Source organism: Podarcis muralis, chromosome 6 (genome assembly GCF_964188315.1).
Source record: "Podarcis muralis chromosome 6, rPodMur119.hap1.1, whole genome shotgun sequence".
NCBI lineage: Eukaryota > Metazoa > Chordata > Lepidosauria > Squamata > Lacertidae > Podarcis > Podarcis muralis.
In genome coordinates, this window is record NC_135660.1 from 74,313,086 (window position 1) to 74,326,892 (window position 13,807).

General features: G+C 44.7%; 1 protein-coding gene across 1 annotated transcript in view; it reads left to right on the forward strand.

The window, feature by feature from the left end:
* Positions 1 to 239: 239 nt before the first annotated feature.
* FAM13C (family with sequence similarity 13 member C) overlaps positions 240 to 13,807 on the forward strand; it is a 76,081-nt gene continuing 62,513 nt past the window's right edge. Inside the window, exon 1 of the mRNA XM_028729310.2 lies at positions 240 to 686. The gene's annotated coding sequence lies outside the window, so the exon portion shown is untranslated. The remainder of the gene's footprint in view (positions 687 to 13,807) is intronic.

A 13,807-nucleotide genomic window follows, 5' to 3' on the forward strand; every position in this document is an offset into this window, starting at 1 on the left:
GTAAGGTCTCAGTGTCCCCTCATGTGTCTCACATCAAACCATGATTTGGTGTTCCATCTGAATCAGCTTACTATTGCACCTGATGTCTGGCCTAAATATCCATGTGTGCACAAGTATACCTGTTACTCATTTTGAACCTTTAAAAAACCCCTTAAAGAGAGCTTTTAAAAGACCCTTTACCCCTACCCTTTAAATCCATCTTCGGCTCTAGTGATAGCAAATGTGGCGGGGGGGGGGGGGCGTGGAGAGAAGAAAAGCATTGGAAGAGACAGTTTAGCTATAAAACTAATCTAAGGCTGTGTGATCATTAGCAGCTTAAGACTCAGGCCATTTCCCTACATGGCATTTCAAGACACATTTGCATGTTGCTGCACAAACCAGAGAGCGAAGTGGGATGTCCTATGCACATTACCTGTTTGTTTCCCTGGCACCTGCACCTGCCTCTCTTCGTTAAGCTGTGATTGCACATGCAAAACAGCTGCCTCACAGGAACACACCTCAGCTGAACTGTGAAGTGATTGTGGCTTATTGTTTTCAAACTGGGTGGGAGCTGGTTGGAGGGGAACTGCATCAAACTGCAGTATTCCTCAAGAACTACGGGATATGGATGGTGGCTAATAAACATTGTGTGGACACAGGTTCAGACATCGGGAGCGGAAGGAAGCCTACTGGAGCCAGAGGAAAAGGTAATGCTTACACAGTGTTGTTAATTCATCTATGAAATGTTATAGGTATTAAAATCAGGCCCTCTCCAGCTTATTCTACATGACTGGGGCCATGGGTGTAGCCAAGGAGGGGTGGTTGCCTCCTTAAATCAATAAAATTCAATAAAAATACATAGCAAACTGAGGTTCTGCCCCCCCCAAACAAAAAGCCTGCCCCCCTAGCAAAAATCCTGGCTATGCCCATGACTGGGGCAGTTTTGTGCTTAAATGTGGCAGTAGCCGTTACATGTGTTTATTTTTGCTTTCAGACCCAAGCTGGCACGCTGTGTATTTCATTGAAATTTATTGTGCTGAGGTCCTTCTTGAGGTAATTGGATGCTAAAATGAATCCCCCCCCCTCCTGTCGAATCTGGTGTTTCTTCTCTAGCTTAAATTCACCCACTTCTTGAGTCCTTTTTCCTCAGTTCTTTTTGTTTTGCTTCATCTTTCTACCATAGGCTCTTAACTGCCATTTTCACTGAAAATTCCTCTCAAGTTCCATCTTCCTTTGTTCACAGCCTGGCCTCCCATTGGTCAGGGCAAAGATGCCATGACATCATCACCCTGACCAGGTCATTCCATCTGATGTTGCTCCTTTTTTGCCTGTGAGAGTTGCGATGAAGCAGAGTGTGTTCAGCTAAAGAACTGACACAGTTGAGGGTGGAGTGGAAAGTTAGGTGCTTTCCCCCTTGCTTCTCTTTCTTTTGTTAACCCAAGAACTGAATAATGTTTTCCCTCATAAAATGTGACATTAAGGGTTCTGTTGCTCTTTTTAAAGGCGTTTAAATAATTCACAATGGTGTATCTCCACAGCGCTGGAAACGTTGTTAACAAGTGTCTCTCTAGAGAGTCACGGTTCTGCTTTGAAATTCTCACTCCATGTGAGAAAGGAAGAGTTCAGAACTTCTTGGCACCGTAGAAACTGTATTACGCAGGCATATTATCATTTATTCATATAGCATAATCTATGTACATGGTGCTTTGGAAAGAACAGGGACGTGAGCATTTTATTTTAGTGGATATTGAATATTGGAACATAAGCATTGTGATTTTCAGTATGCGCAATATGGAAACAATATGTTCCAAAATTTGTATTTGAAAACGTGTTTGAGAACATGGGCACATGCCACAGGCAATTCCCAGTTAACCATGAACTCCCTGTGACATTATATGAAAATACTTGTTTCCCCCAAAGCCATATGTAAAATTGATCGGAAGCCTCTTAAATCTAAGGACTAGACTCTGGTGTAGCTGATTTGTTGTTTGAGGTACATTCTTGCTTTAGGACCATAGTTTTCAAACTTTGTTTTAAAGGAACCTGGGGTACCTCAGAAGCTGATCAGCAGTTCCTCAATGAGATCACCATAATGGCAGATTTATTATTATTATTAATTGATTGATTGAAAATATATATATATATATATATATGCAGGTTTTGGTGTCCTCGGGTGTCTTCCCGTGTAAAAGTTGGGGTGTCTAGGCGACGTTTCGACGAGGTCTCACTCGTCATCTTCAGGCTGGTGCTTTCGGCTTCTTGTTACTGGAACAGAGCAGGATCTCAGTGTTTGAGTTCCTATAAATACTGTTGAGGAGGTGTGGCCTCTAATGTTCTTGGGCAGAGAGGAAGTTCCCAGGCTAGTGTGCCTTTTCTTCTTTTGTTTCTTAATTACTTGAGGGATATCTTGAGTGATTTCTTGAGTTGTATCCTGAGTACCACTTAGGTGGGTCATTAGGTGTGGATTAGTTGCTAAAGCCTTTGTGTCTTGACCTCTTGAACTTTGTGAAGAGTTTTTCTGGGAAGATGGTTGTACTGCATTTTGTTGTGCTCTGGCTTGGCTTCGTGTATAGGGGCGAGCTGTGGTTTTGTGGTCTGTGCCAGCCAGATCTGTGTAGGGATTGCAGGGGGGTGCAGCATCCGGAGGTGCCACCATGGTTTGGCTACTGGATGGTATCTGTAATTCATCTGTGGAGAGGGTCTGGGTTTGGGTCTGGTGTGGTTGATTGGTGATGGCGTTCTGTGTGCCTCTGGCTCTGGTGTCAGTTTTTGTGGGGAGGGCTAATTTCCAGATGTCTGGCAAGCGGGATGTGTCGTCACGCTTGTTCATGTTGTGAGGGTGTTTCTCTATCTCGATGGCTTCCATGATTATTCTCTTGTGGTGATGTTCCATGTTAAAGACATCTGGAAATTAGCCCTCCCCACAAAAACTGACACCAGAGCCAGAGGCACACAGAACGCCATCACCAATCAACCACACCAGACCCAAACCCAGACCCTCTCCACAGATGAATTACAGATACCATCCAGTAGCCAAACCATGGTGGCACCTCCGGATGCTGCACCCCCCTGCAATCCCTACACAGATCTGGCTGGCACAGACCACAAAACCACAGCTCGCCCCTATACACGAAGCCAAGCCAGAGCACAACAAAATGCAGTACAACCATCTTCCCAGAAAAACTCTTCACAAAGTTCAAGAGGTCAAGACACAAAGGCTTTAGCAACTAATCCACACCTAATGACCCACCTAAGTGGTACTCAGGATACAACTCAAGAAATCACTCAAGATATCCCTCAAGTAATTAAGAAACAAAAGAAGAAAAGGCACACTAGCCTGGGAACTTCCTCTCTGCCCAAGAACATTAGAGGCCACACCTCCTCAACAGTATTTATAGGAACTCAAACACTGAGATCCTGCTCTGTTCCAGTAACAAGAAGCCGAAAGCACCAGCCTGAAGATGACGAGTGAGACCTCGTCGAAACGTCGCCTAGACACCCCAACTTTTACACGGGAAGACACCCGAGGACACCAAAACCTGCATTCCTGTACCCGTGAAAATCTACGAAAGCATATATATATATATATATATATATATATATATATATATATATATTTCAAGGGACGTGGGTGGCGCTGTGGGTTAAACCACAGAGCCTAGGATTTACTGATCAGAAGGTTGGCGGTTCGAATCCCCACGACGGGGTGAGCTCCCATTGCTCGGCCCCAGCTCCTGCCCACCTAGCAGTTCGAAAGCATGTCAAAGTGCAAGTAGATAAATAGGTACCACTCTGGTGGGAAGGTAAACTGCGTTTCTGTGCGCTGCTCTGGTTCACCAGAAGCGACTTTGTCATGCTGGCCACATGACCCGGAAGCTGTACGCCAGCTCCCTCAGCCTATAGAGCGAGATGAGCGCCGCAACCCCAGAGTCGGTCACGACTGGACCTAATGGTCAGGGGTCCCCTTTACCTTTTATATACCGTATATTCATATATTTCTCTGCAATACAGTCCACTGCTTGGAAAGTCCAAAACAGCCAGGATTGAAGGGGCGGGGGGACGCTATTAACAAGGGGAAAAGATCTAGCACAACATTGCTCCAACAGTAATGCAGAGACATGCAGGTGCAAAACCGCATTTTGCACTAGTATGGACAAGACCCATGTGAGCGTCTACCTCCTGATACAGTACAGATACAGGTTGAGCTGCACCTTTAATTACATCATGTGGTGATAGCCTTCCCCCTGTTTCGCTGTAATCTCTGCTTTGCGTAGAAAAGTGGATTTGAATTTTATAGAATGTGTGACGTCTTGACTTAGTTTGTCCTGAAGTTTGACATCTTGCTTACTGTTTATTGGAGGTTTCTCTCTACTTTTCAACTGTGCTTTTAATTTGAAGATGATTTGCTCATCACAGGTTGATGAGGCACTCATGCGTCTTCTTCTGTACAGCAATATCACCATATCGATAAAGACAGTTACGTTTTGTCTGAGTGCCAGCCTCTGTGTCTGCCTTTCTTAAGCAGGGAACTTGGTAACCACAAAATGGACAACCCAAAAAACCTTAGACCATAAATGTATATATCCCTGTGCCTTTTGGATAATTAGATTCTAACTTCTATTACTTTGAACTGGAGCTATGTGTGATCCCTGGAGACTATGCTATTTAATGTAACCTGGTAGAGGCATTTTTTTATTTTTTTATTGGTTAAAATAATATTGCTATCACACAGCAAGCAAGTTAAAAGACCGGTGCGCCAATTCAGTTTAGAATTGGGTTGGATATGCAACCATTTCTGCACTGTGACATTTGCTCATGAGGCCACTGTGTCTGGCTGTTGCACAACAGGGTTGCACTTCATGGGGTTGCACAACTGACTTGTGGGGCTATTTGTTGTGTCTCACTGTTTCAAATAAGTTCAAATAAGTTCAAGATCCGGAATTAAGAGGATTGAAATGTCTTAGAGTAGTCAGTCCCATCCTGAATGCAGAAATACAACAGAATTACCTTCGCTTAGGGATGCAATCCTATCCTACTTGGGGTTAAGCCCCATTGAAATAAATGGAGCTTATTTTGAGGTAAATGCACATGGGATCAAACCACTGTCGGGCTCCACCCATTTGCTGTGACCTACAAAGCACCTGCCTTTGGTCTCCTTGCACTTCACCAGGAGGCTAATCCGGCTATTTCCTGAAATTTGAAGACTTGATTAGCTATAACACTTGCTGGGTTCAGGGCCAGAGAGGTCTGGCACCCACAAACTCATAACACTCTCCCTTTGTCTCCCTCTGAGACTCGGGCTCAAAGGCAATTTTGTGTTTCCAACTTTTTTCTTTCTTTTTTTATAAATGACTTTCCTTCAAAAGATCTGAAGAGGCAGGGAAGCTATGCCAGTACCTTTGAGACATCAATCACATATGGTGGGAGAAAATGATACTTTGCAGATCACTGAAATTTAATAGAAGAATTTGTATCGGCCTACACGTCTGTGTGCCATCATTCTAGCTCTGAGCAGCATCTATGAGCTAACAGAACCACATGTTGAAACTCTGTGAGTTGCCATCTTGGCCTTCCTTCCTTCCTTCCATCTAGGAATCCTTATAGATTAGTGGCAGAGGGCCCAAACAGATGTAGTATTAAATATGCAAATACATAAAATGTACCCGACTCTGTCTGAGCACGTGGGAGGGCCACTCTGAGCCAGAGTACATATGCATAATTTTTGATCCCCCCCCGCCCCCCGGGTCTGCACCCAGCCCACCACTGTGGTGAGCAGGAGGTTCCTCACAAGTGGATGGGCCAAAAAAAATGCCCTCCTCTTTTTTGACACATAGTTTGAAGGATGTACCACTTAAGAGCTCCAAACATGCTTGGCTAAGGAACTTCCATGAGGCATCTGGCTCCTGGCCACTACTGGGAACAAAATCCTGGACTAGATATACCAGTGATCTGATCCAGCGAGGCAAATCTTCTAACACACGAGACCTGGGCAGCTACTCAACCTTCCCAGGTGCTTCTGGAAGTCACTGTTGTAAGAGAACTGTGGGACTCTCTCTCTCTCTCTCTCTCTCTCTGATTAAAAATCTTTCGGGTCCTAAATGTATTTTGACTAAAGAAATATGAGCTAGTCTTGCTTGGTAGCGCACCATGCTTTCATGTTGTGAATAATTGATGATCATTGGGTCTGTTTATTGGTCTTGGGGGTATTGCTTGGGTGATTGATCGCTGCTTCGCACACAGCCTTTACATAATTTGGCAAGTACACCTTGCTCTAGAAAATAATAAATGTGCCAGAGGATGGAAGTTATCCCTCCCACCTCTCCACACATTTAACAGCAACGGCCATATTTTCTGTTGCATCTTGGGTTCAATAAAAATAGGATGCTCCTCACTGGAATGGCTTGAACTTGTGCTTGCAGTTCACCTTATAACGGGGCCATGGGCTGATTTGCAACAAGGCGGATTAGTCCCAATTGGTTTTATGGGCAAGCTGGCACCTCTGGCTTTGACAAGGTATTTATCTTGCAGAAGAATCTTTGGGTCTAAGAGAACACAGTGATGTTTCACACATTCTGTGGAAGTGAACCATGGGGTTTGTCCGCTCAGTGTATACTTGGCAGGGATTTGCAGTCAGTCTCGGCACTCTGCCAGGAGTCGCTGGAGTTGGGAATCTTTGGCTCTCTACGCAACTGACCATGTGGTGGACCAAAAAAAAACACGTTTGGAGCCTCTTACTGGGCTCCTTATTGGTCCTACCCACCTAGGCTGGTCATTGGGCCCTTCAAACCTGGAAGGACTATTGAAAGCTTCCTGTTTGGACTGGGTGATCACTGCCTTCCTTCTTATGTTAGGGAAGGACTGTACTCTAGTAGGTAGAGCAACTGCTTGAATAAATTGTCCCAGGTACAATCCTTAGTGTCTTTAGGTATGGCTGGGAGAGACTCCCACCTAGGGAGCCACTGCCAGTGTAGACAAGGCCGAGGTAGGTGGACTAATGGTCTGGGTCGGTATAAGACCACTTCCTGTATCCCTCCCTCCCTTCCTCTGTTGTCTCCACGCTCCTGCTGTATCAGGCCCCAGGTCCATCTAGTCTAGCATCCTGTTTTGACTGTGGCCAACCAAACGCCTGCAGGAAGCTCACAATCAGGGCAAGTGGGTCAGTGCTCTCCTAGTTTGCAATTCCCTTGGTGTCTCCAGATATGGCTGGAGAGGCTCCTGGCTGAAACCCTGGGGAGCTGTTGTTCGCTTAGGGTGCTGGGAATTGTAGCTCTGTGGGAATTGGGGGTGGGGGGGGAGCTACAGGGGCCATTTCAGAAGTGGGGAAGGGATGGCCCATGAAGCACATCGTGCATTCAAGAGGCAGAGAGGTGGTGGCAAAATGGTGACAAAAGAAGGCATTTTAAATTTGGTTAAAATTAGGAAAGAATTGAAAAGGGTACTACTGTTAAGTGGGCCTTTGAAAGTGTGACATACTGTATGGACATTCCTGGAGGAGGGATGATTCATCAAGCTCCAGAGGCTTGTTCTTAGATGCAGTCAAGGTTAAATTGTCAAACAGCAATGCATTTCAAGAGCATTTATTTGCAATCATAGTGAAATACAGTGTTCTACAATGTGGATTTTTGTTCTTGTCTTTTGCATATTTGATCCTTATTCATGTTTTTGAAAACTGCTTATAGTTTTCCTCCTAATATATAAAAATTATCTAAATCAATAAAACAAATCTCTCTTCTTTCTTCCTTTCCCCCAGCCTCTCCACACTACCCCCCCCCCAAATGTATTTAGGCTTCCTTGTGTGGGTTTTTTTGTAATAAAAAAAACTTACCGTACATCAATTTTGCTGTCTTCCCATCCTGAAAAATATTCCTAAAGCTTTTTAAAAAATATACTGATACCTCCCTTCTTGTTTCTTAGTCACCCTGTTATGGCTTCAATCCTATTGGCACTCAATCAGCATAATTTGCTATTAGAGTGAATGATGGCAATAACTATTGTGAGGTTAGCTGCATGGAACAAGCACATTTCCCAGCTATATCTTTTTTTTTAAACAAAGGGATATAGTTTGCCCATGCTTGCCTAGTATAGAGTCCCATTTGATTTGTAGCAACGTTCAACCTGCATGCAGAACCGTTGAGTTGAGAGAGAGATAGCTGTGGGGCACAATCACATACTGTATAGGGTTTGAAATATGGAAGACTGGGAATTACATGGGTGATCCCACCTGCCCTCCCTAAATGAGCGGAGGGCTGTTGGAAATTCTGGCTGTAACTCATAGTTGCATTGCCAGGGTGACTCAGCAATGAATGGCCCCTTCAACATGATGGAAGCACATTTAACAGTCTGACTCACTTGATGTGTTCTGCACCTCCAAGCCATTTTGTCCTAAAGTGGAACTGTTAAAACCATCCAAGCACTATGTCAAACTCAGACAGTGAGTTAACAGTGATGGAACTGGGAGCTGCTAATCTTGGTCCAATATAAGTCTTACACTTCCTCTTTCAGAACAGTGTAAAATGCTTGCTTATCCTATACAGATTTGGAGTGCAAAGAGATTTGAACAGCTATTAATGCCTAACCGGCATTTGGTTCAAAGCGCAGGTCTTGAAGGAACGGTGCCGACTCAAGTCACAACTTGTGAGTCATTTATTTGAGTCATCCAGTTCTACTACTTTCTGGTGGCTGTCTTATTTTTCTGGCACACATGGATACAGCCTGTTCTCCTAAGAATAATTGTTAATTCTGCCTTTCATTAAGAGTATTTTCTTGATAGCATTACAACCATGTATCAAAAGTAGGCTGTTTTATTGAATATTTACATTAGATAAAACAAAGCAAATGAAAAATTAGGAAAAACTTTATCCCTGACTGGGAAGGGTTGGCCAAATGTTATGGGCAGATCATGGCTTTGTCCAGACAGGGGCATTATCTTGCATTTGGGTCATTTGGATATGATTTTTCTGCATGCTCAATGAAGGACACCCCCCTTTTTTTGCTCACCATCTTTATTGATATTCTGCTTCTGAGTGGAGCTTGGCAGAGAATAACCTGGGGTTATGTTTTGTTAGGGACGCGGGTGGCGCTGTGGGTAAAAGCCTCAGCGCCTAGGGCTTGCCGATCTAAAGGTCGGTGGTTCGAATCCCTGCGGCAGAATGCGCTCCCGTTGCTCGGTCCCAGCGCCTGCCAACCTAGCAGTTCGAAAGCACCCCCGGGTGCAAGTAGATAAATAGGGACCGCTTACTAGCGGGAAGGTAAACGGCGTTTCCGTGTGCGGCTCTGGTTCACCAGAGCAGCGATGTCACTCTGGCCACGTGACCCGGAAGTGTCTCTGGACAGCGCTGGCCCCCGGCCTCTTGAGTGAGATGGGCGCACAACCCTAGAGTCTGTCAAGACTGGCCCGTATGGGCAGGGGTACCTTTACCTTTTTATGTTTTGTTTTCGGCCTCCTCCTTAAATATTCCCCGTTACCTTGCAGGATCAGACTGCAATTTGCTTGTTCATTTATTTAAAAATAAATGCACTTTTGCACAATTTGGATTTAATAGAACTGTGCAAAATCTGTAATGATAAAACAAATTGGGGCCTCTTGATGGTCTGAGTAGGGACGCAGGTGGCGCTGTGGGTTAAACCACAGAACCTAGGGCTTGCCAATCAGAAGGTCGGTGGTTCGAATCCCTGTGACGGGGTGAGCTCCCGTTGCTCGGTCCCAGCTCCTGCCCACCTAGCAGTTCAAAAGCACATCAAGTGCAAGTAGATAAATAGGTACCGCTCCAGCGGGAAGGTAAACGGCATTTCCGTGCGCTGCTCTGGTTCGCCAGAAGCGGCTTAGTCATGCTGGCCACATGACCCAGAAGCTGTACGCCGGCTCCCTCGGCCAATAAAGCGAGATGAGCGCTGCAACCCCAGAGTCAGCCATGACTGGACCTAATGGTCTGAGTGGGGTGTGTACTGAACTCTCTGTAAATTAAGGATCTCTTCTATCCTTCTCTAAATGAAGTCCAACTTCATATTAAACCACATTGGGATCTGATTATGTTACTGAGGGCCCAGCCACACTTTCCCATAAGTCCATACCTCTTTGGCCCATTTTCAATTTGGTCCAGGGCTGGGTGTTCGTACTTGGGATTTTTGCCTAAGCTTTTACTTGAGGAAGATCTGTGAAAGCCTGTGTTTTCCCATTTATTCTTCCTTCAGCTCTGCCCAGCTGTGGCAGAGAGTAGGAGAAACAGCGAGTCAGAGAATCGAGAAGGGATTACGTTCACATAGCTGGACCTGCATGGATCTTTAAAACAAACGAGGGCAAAATCGAAAGAAACAATGAACTGCGAAGGCAGCAGACATGTTTTGCGCATATATCATGTGATCAGTCAGGTCAGCAATGCTAAGGACCAGAAGAGCACTGCTGAGAAGTTGGAAAGACAACTGGAAAATTATCCTTGAGGGGAGGCAGGGATAGAAGGTGAAGAGGTGGACTGCCCCAGAATGCAACTCCAGGGAAAAGTATGAGGAATCCCATTTAAGAGCTGTTTTCAGAGCAGTTTAGGAAGTGGAGCAAATCTCTCTCTGGGTTTCCCCTGGATTTCATAAAACTTGATTTAATGGTTAACCAGAGCAAGCAGAGAGAGAAGCTGTTGGACCCGGGATAAGCGATCAATACAGAATATGGGGGTAATATGCGTCCAACAAAAGGCCATTTGTTTAGGTGTGATGTTTGTCTTCACATTTAAATTGCTATGTATCTGTCTTGCGTTATTGCATTACAGTGGATGCATTTATGTAAGATGTGCTGAAGAAACAGAGAGGCCGATTCAGCCATACCCAAGCATGGAGATATCAATACTTACTGATCTGGCAGTGTTTGGGGCAGCGGGGGCTGTTCTGTGCCCAAAAGGCCGCCCTACCTATAGAATCCTCAGCTTTTTCAGCAGGACATGATGTGCCAAAGGTTGTGTGTGCCTCCTTATATTGAAGTGAATAAGAAAGCCTGCTGGCACAATGCTCCACATAGAGAAAAATGAAGAGCTGGGTTATTTTTAGCGAGCTGCCTTTTGTCTTGGTTGTTCTAGATTCTTGCTTATATATGCCTCTAGGTCATGCTCTGCTGAGAACCTGCTTTTGGTGAAATAGAATTTCCTCCTCCTGACACTTGCAAGGAAAAAATACATATATTAAAGGGATGCATGATCAAAGCTTTTTTCCTGAACTGTTAAATGACCAAGTGTCTTGAGGTAAAACGTGTCCTCATTCTGTGAAATGTGTGGTAGAAAGCAACTTGGGCAGCAAAACTGCGCACACATAGAAATGGGACACAGAGACAGGCACACTGAATGGAGAGATGTAGAAGCCCACTTGAGAAAAAACAACAACAGGCCAGTGCTGACATCTTTAAATGTGTATGCATTCATACTGAACTCAGTATGTGAACAGGGACACCCCAGATACCCCTGGGTGGTGGATATTACCTCAGTGTCTCACTGTGACATGGAGCAGGAGACTCACTAAGGGACCTACCACTTGACATGGATGTGTGGTAGTGGAGAGGACACTTTCCTTCATGTGTGAGAGCCAGTGTGGTGTAGTGGTTAAGAGCGGTAGTCTCGTAATCTGGGGGAACCGGGTTCGCTTCCCCGCTCCTCCACATGCAGCTGCTAGGTGACCTTGGGCCAGTCACACTTCTTTGAAGTCTCTCAGCCCCACTCACCTCACAGAGTGTTTGTTGTGGGGGAGGAAGGGAAAGGAGATTGTTAGCCACTTTGAGACTCCTGAAGAGGAGTGAAAGGCGGGGTATCAAATCCAAACTCCTCCTCCTCTTCTACCCTGTCCATAGCCACCATGAATTGGCTAAGGGAGACAGGTGCAGAACTATAACCTGGTTCATAGCACAATCCTAGGCTTGTTCACTCAGATGTAAATCCCACTGTATTCAGTGGTACTTAACACAGTTAAGTTTGTTTAAGATTGTGGAGACAAACTACAAAGCTGCCTTATATAGCATAATGTCAGGTCATTGGCACAGACCAATGTGGGGAACCTTTGGGACTCCAGATGTTACTGAACTACAAGTCCCAGCAAGCATAGCCAGTGGCTAGGGATGATGATAGTTCAGCAACACCCGAAGGGCCAGAGGTTCCCCACACCTGGTCTATGTAGTCCAGGATTGTCTTCTCCAGCCGTACCATGTTGTGCCCTCCAAATGTTTGGGGCTGAAACTCCCATCACCCTCAGCCAGGGTCCCAAAGTCAGCAGCTCTCCATAAACTCAGGCAAGACCCTTCCCTCTTCTGCAACCTGGGATTCTTTTAACTGATGATGCTGGAGATTGAGCTCAAGACTTTGTAGATGCAAGTCATGAACTTAAACCATGCACTGGGGGCACTTTTCTTCTTTCTCATTTGGTGGAAACACTGAACACGTCACTCTTGTGACACTCCCAGTTCCTTTCCCTTTTACCATGTCAGAGATTTCAAATGCAAAATGCCAAAGTGCAACAGAGTCAAAGTTTCTGCTTAAAAAACTAAACCATAATGCTTCGTGTGCTTTTCTCTGTGGGTTATTTTTTTTTAAACCCTTAAATCCTGGTTAGTCATTTCTATGCTAAAACTCTTATCTCCTACTCTGCACCTTTACAGCATCTTACATCATTGTTAATATTTCTCCTTTGAGGTTTTAGTCAGTGCTGTTAGCACTATGTATAAATATGAGTAACTCTTCCCAAAAAAAAGTGAAGTGAGAAGAACTGCAGATTTGCTCGCAAACCTTATTTGCAAACAGGAAGCGAGGCCCATGGCCATTCTGGAGAATTATAAGGCAGTGAAACCCAAACAAGTAATATTCTCAGCAGAGCTGAAAGCATTCATCACTTAATCTGTGGAATCTGTTCATTAATCATAGATTTTAAGCTCTGGAATTTCTCATCCCTCTCTGCAAAGTCTTGTAAACAACCTGTGCACATTAAACCATAACCCTGCCCATGTAGTAAACAGAAACAAGTAATTATTATTGAGTAAATGGCCTCATAAGATCAAAGGCAATGAAGTTTCATTGTACTAATTATTAAATTGTTGAATGCATACATTAAGTTACAGCCACAACTTCCCTGTGAGACAGGATAAGAACCTCCTTCTCTGATTCAGGCTAAAGGTTTGCTTAGGGCAGGTGTTTGGAACCTTTGGCCCTTCAGATGTTGCTGAACTACAACTCCCATGTCCCGGCAAGCATGGCCAGTTGCCAGGAATGATGGGAGTTGCAGTTCAGCCCCTCCCCCCTCTTAAATGTGAATGCAACCTGGATCAAAAACACCAGGCAGCCAACCTAACAGCTGCCAAAGAATTATAACAAATAACCATAACCTCCCCCTATTCATTATTGACTTCAAAATTCTTTTAAGTAGTGAATGGGGGGTTGTAGGGACTATCATTGTCTGATTTCCCCCCAAAGCAATTTATGATTTAATAACCCTTGGCATTAATGCTGTCCTTTGTTTTTGTTAATACAGTGGTACCTCGGGTTACAGACACTTCAGGTTACAGACTCTGCTAACCCAGAAATAGTGCTTCAGGTTAAGAACTTTGCTTCAGGATAAGAACAGAAATCGTGCTCCGGCGGCGCAGCAGCAACAGGAGGCCCCATTAGCTAAAGTGGTGCTTCAGGTTAAGAACAGTTTCAAGTTAAGAACGAACGGAATGAATTACTTAACCCGAGGTACCACTGTAGCTCTCAAAGGAGCTGTCCAAAAGACAGTGAACTTTAAGAGATTTGCATCAGTGAAAATTGGGGTCTCTTTTTCCTTTTTATCTTGTTCATTTGGGGTGCTTTTCCTATTTTTTCTTGCA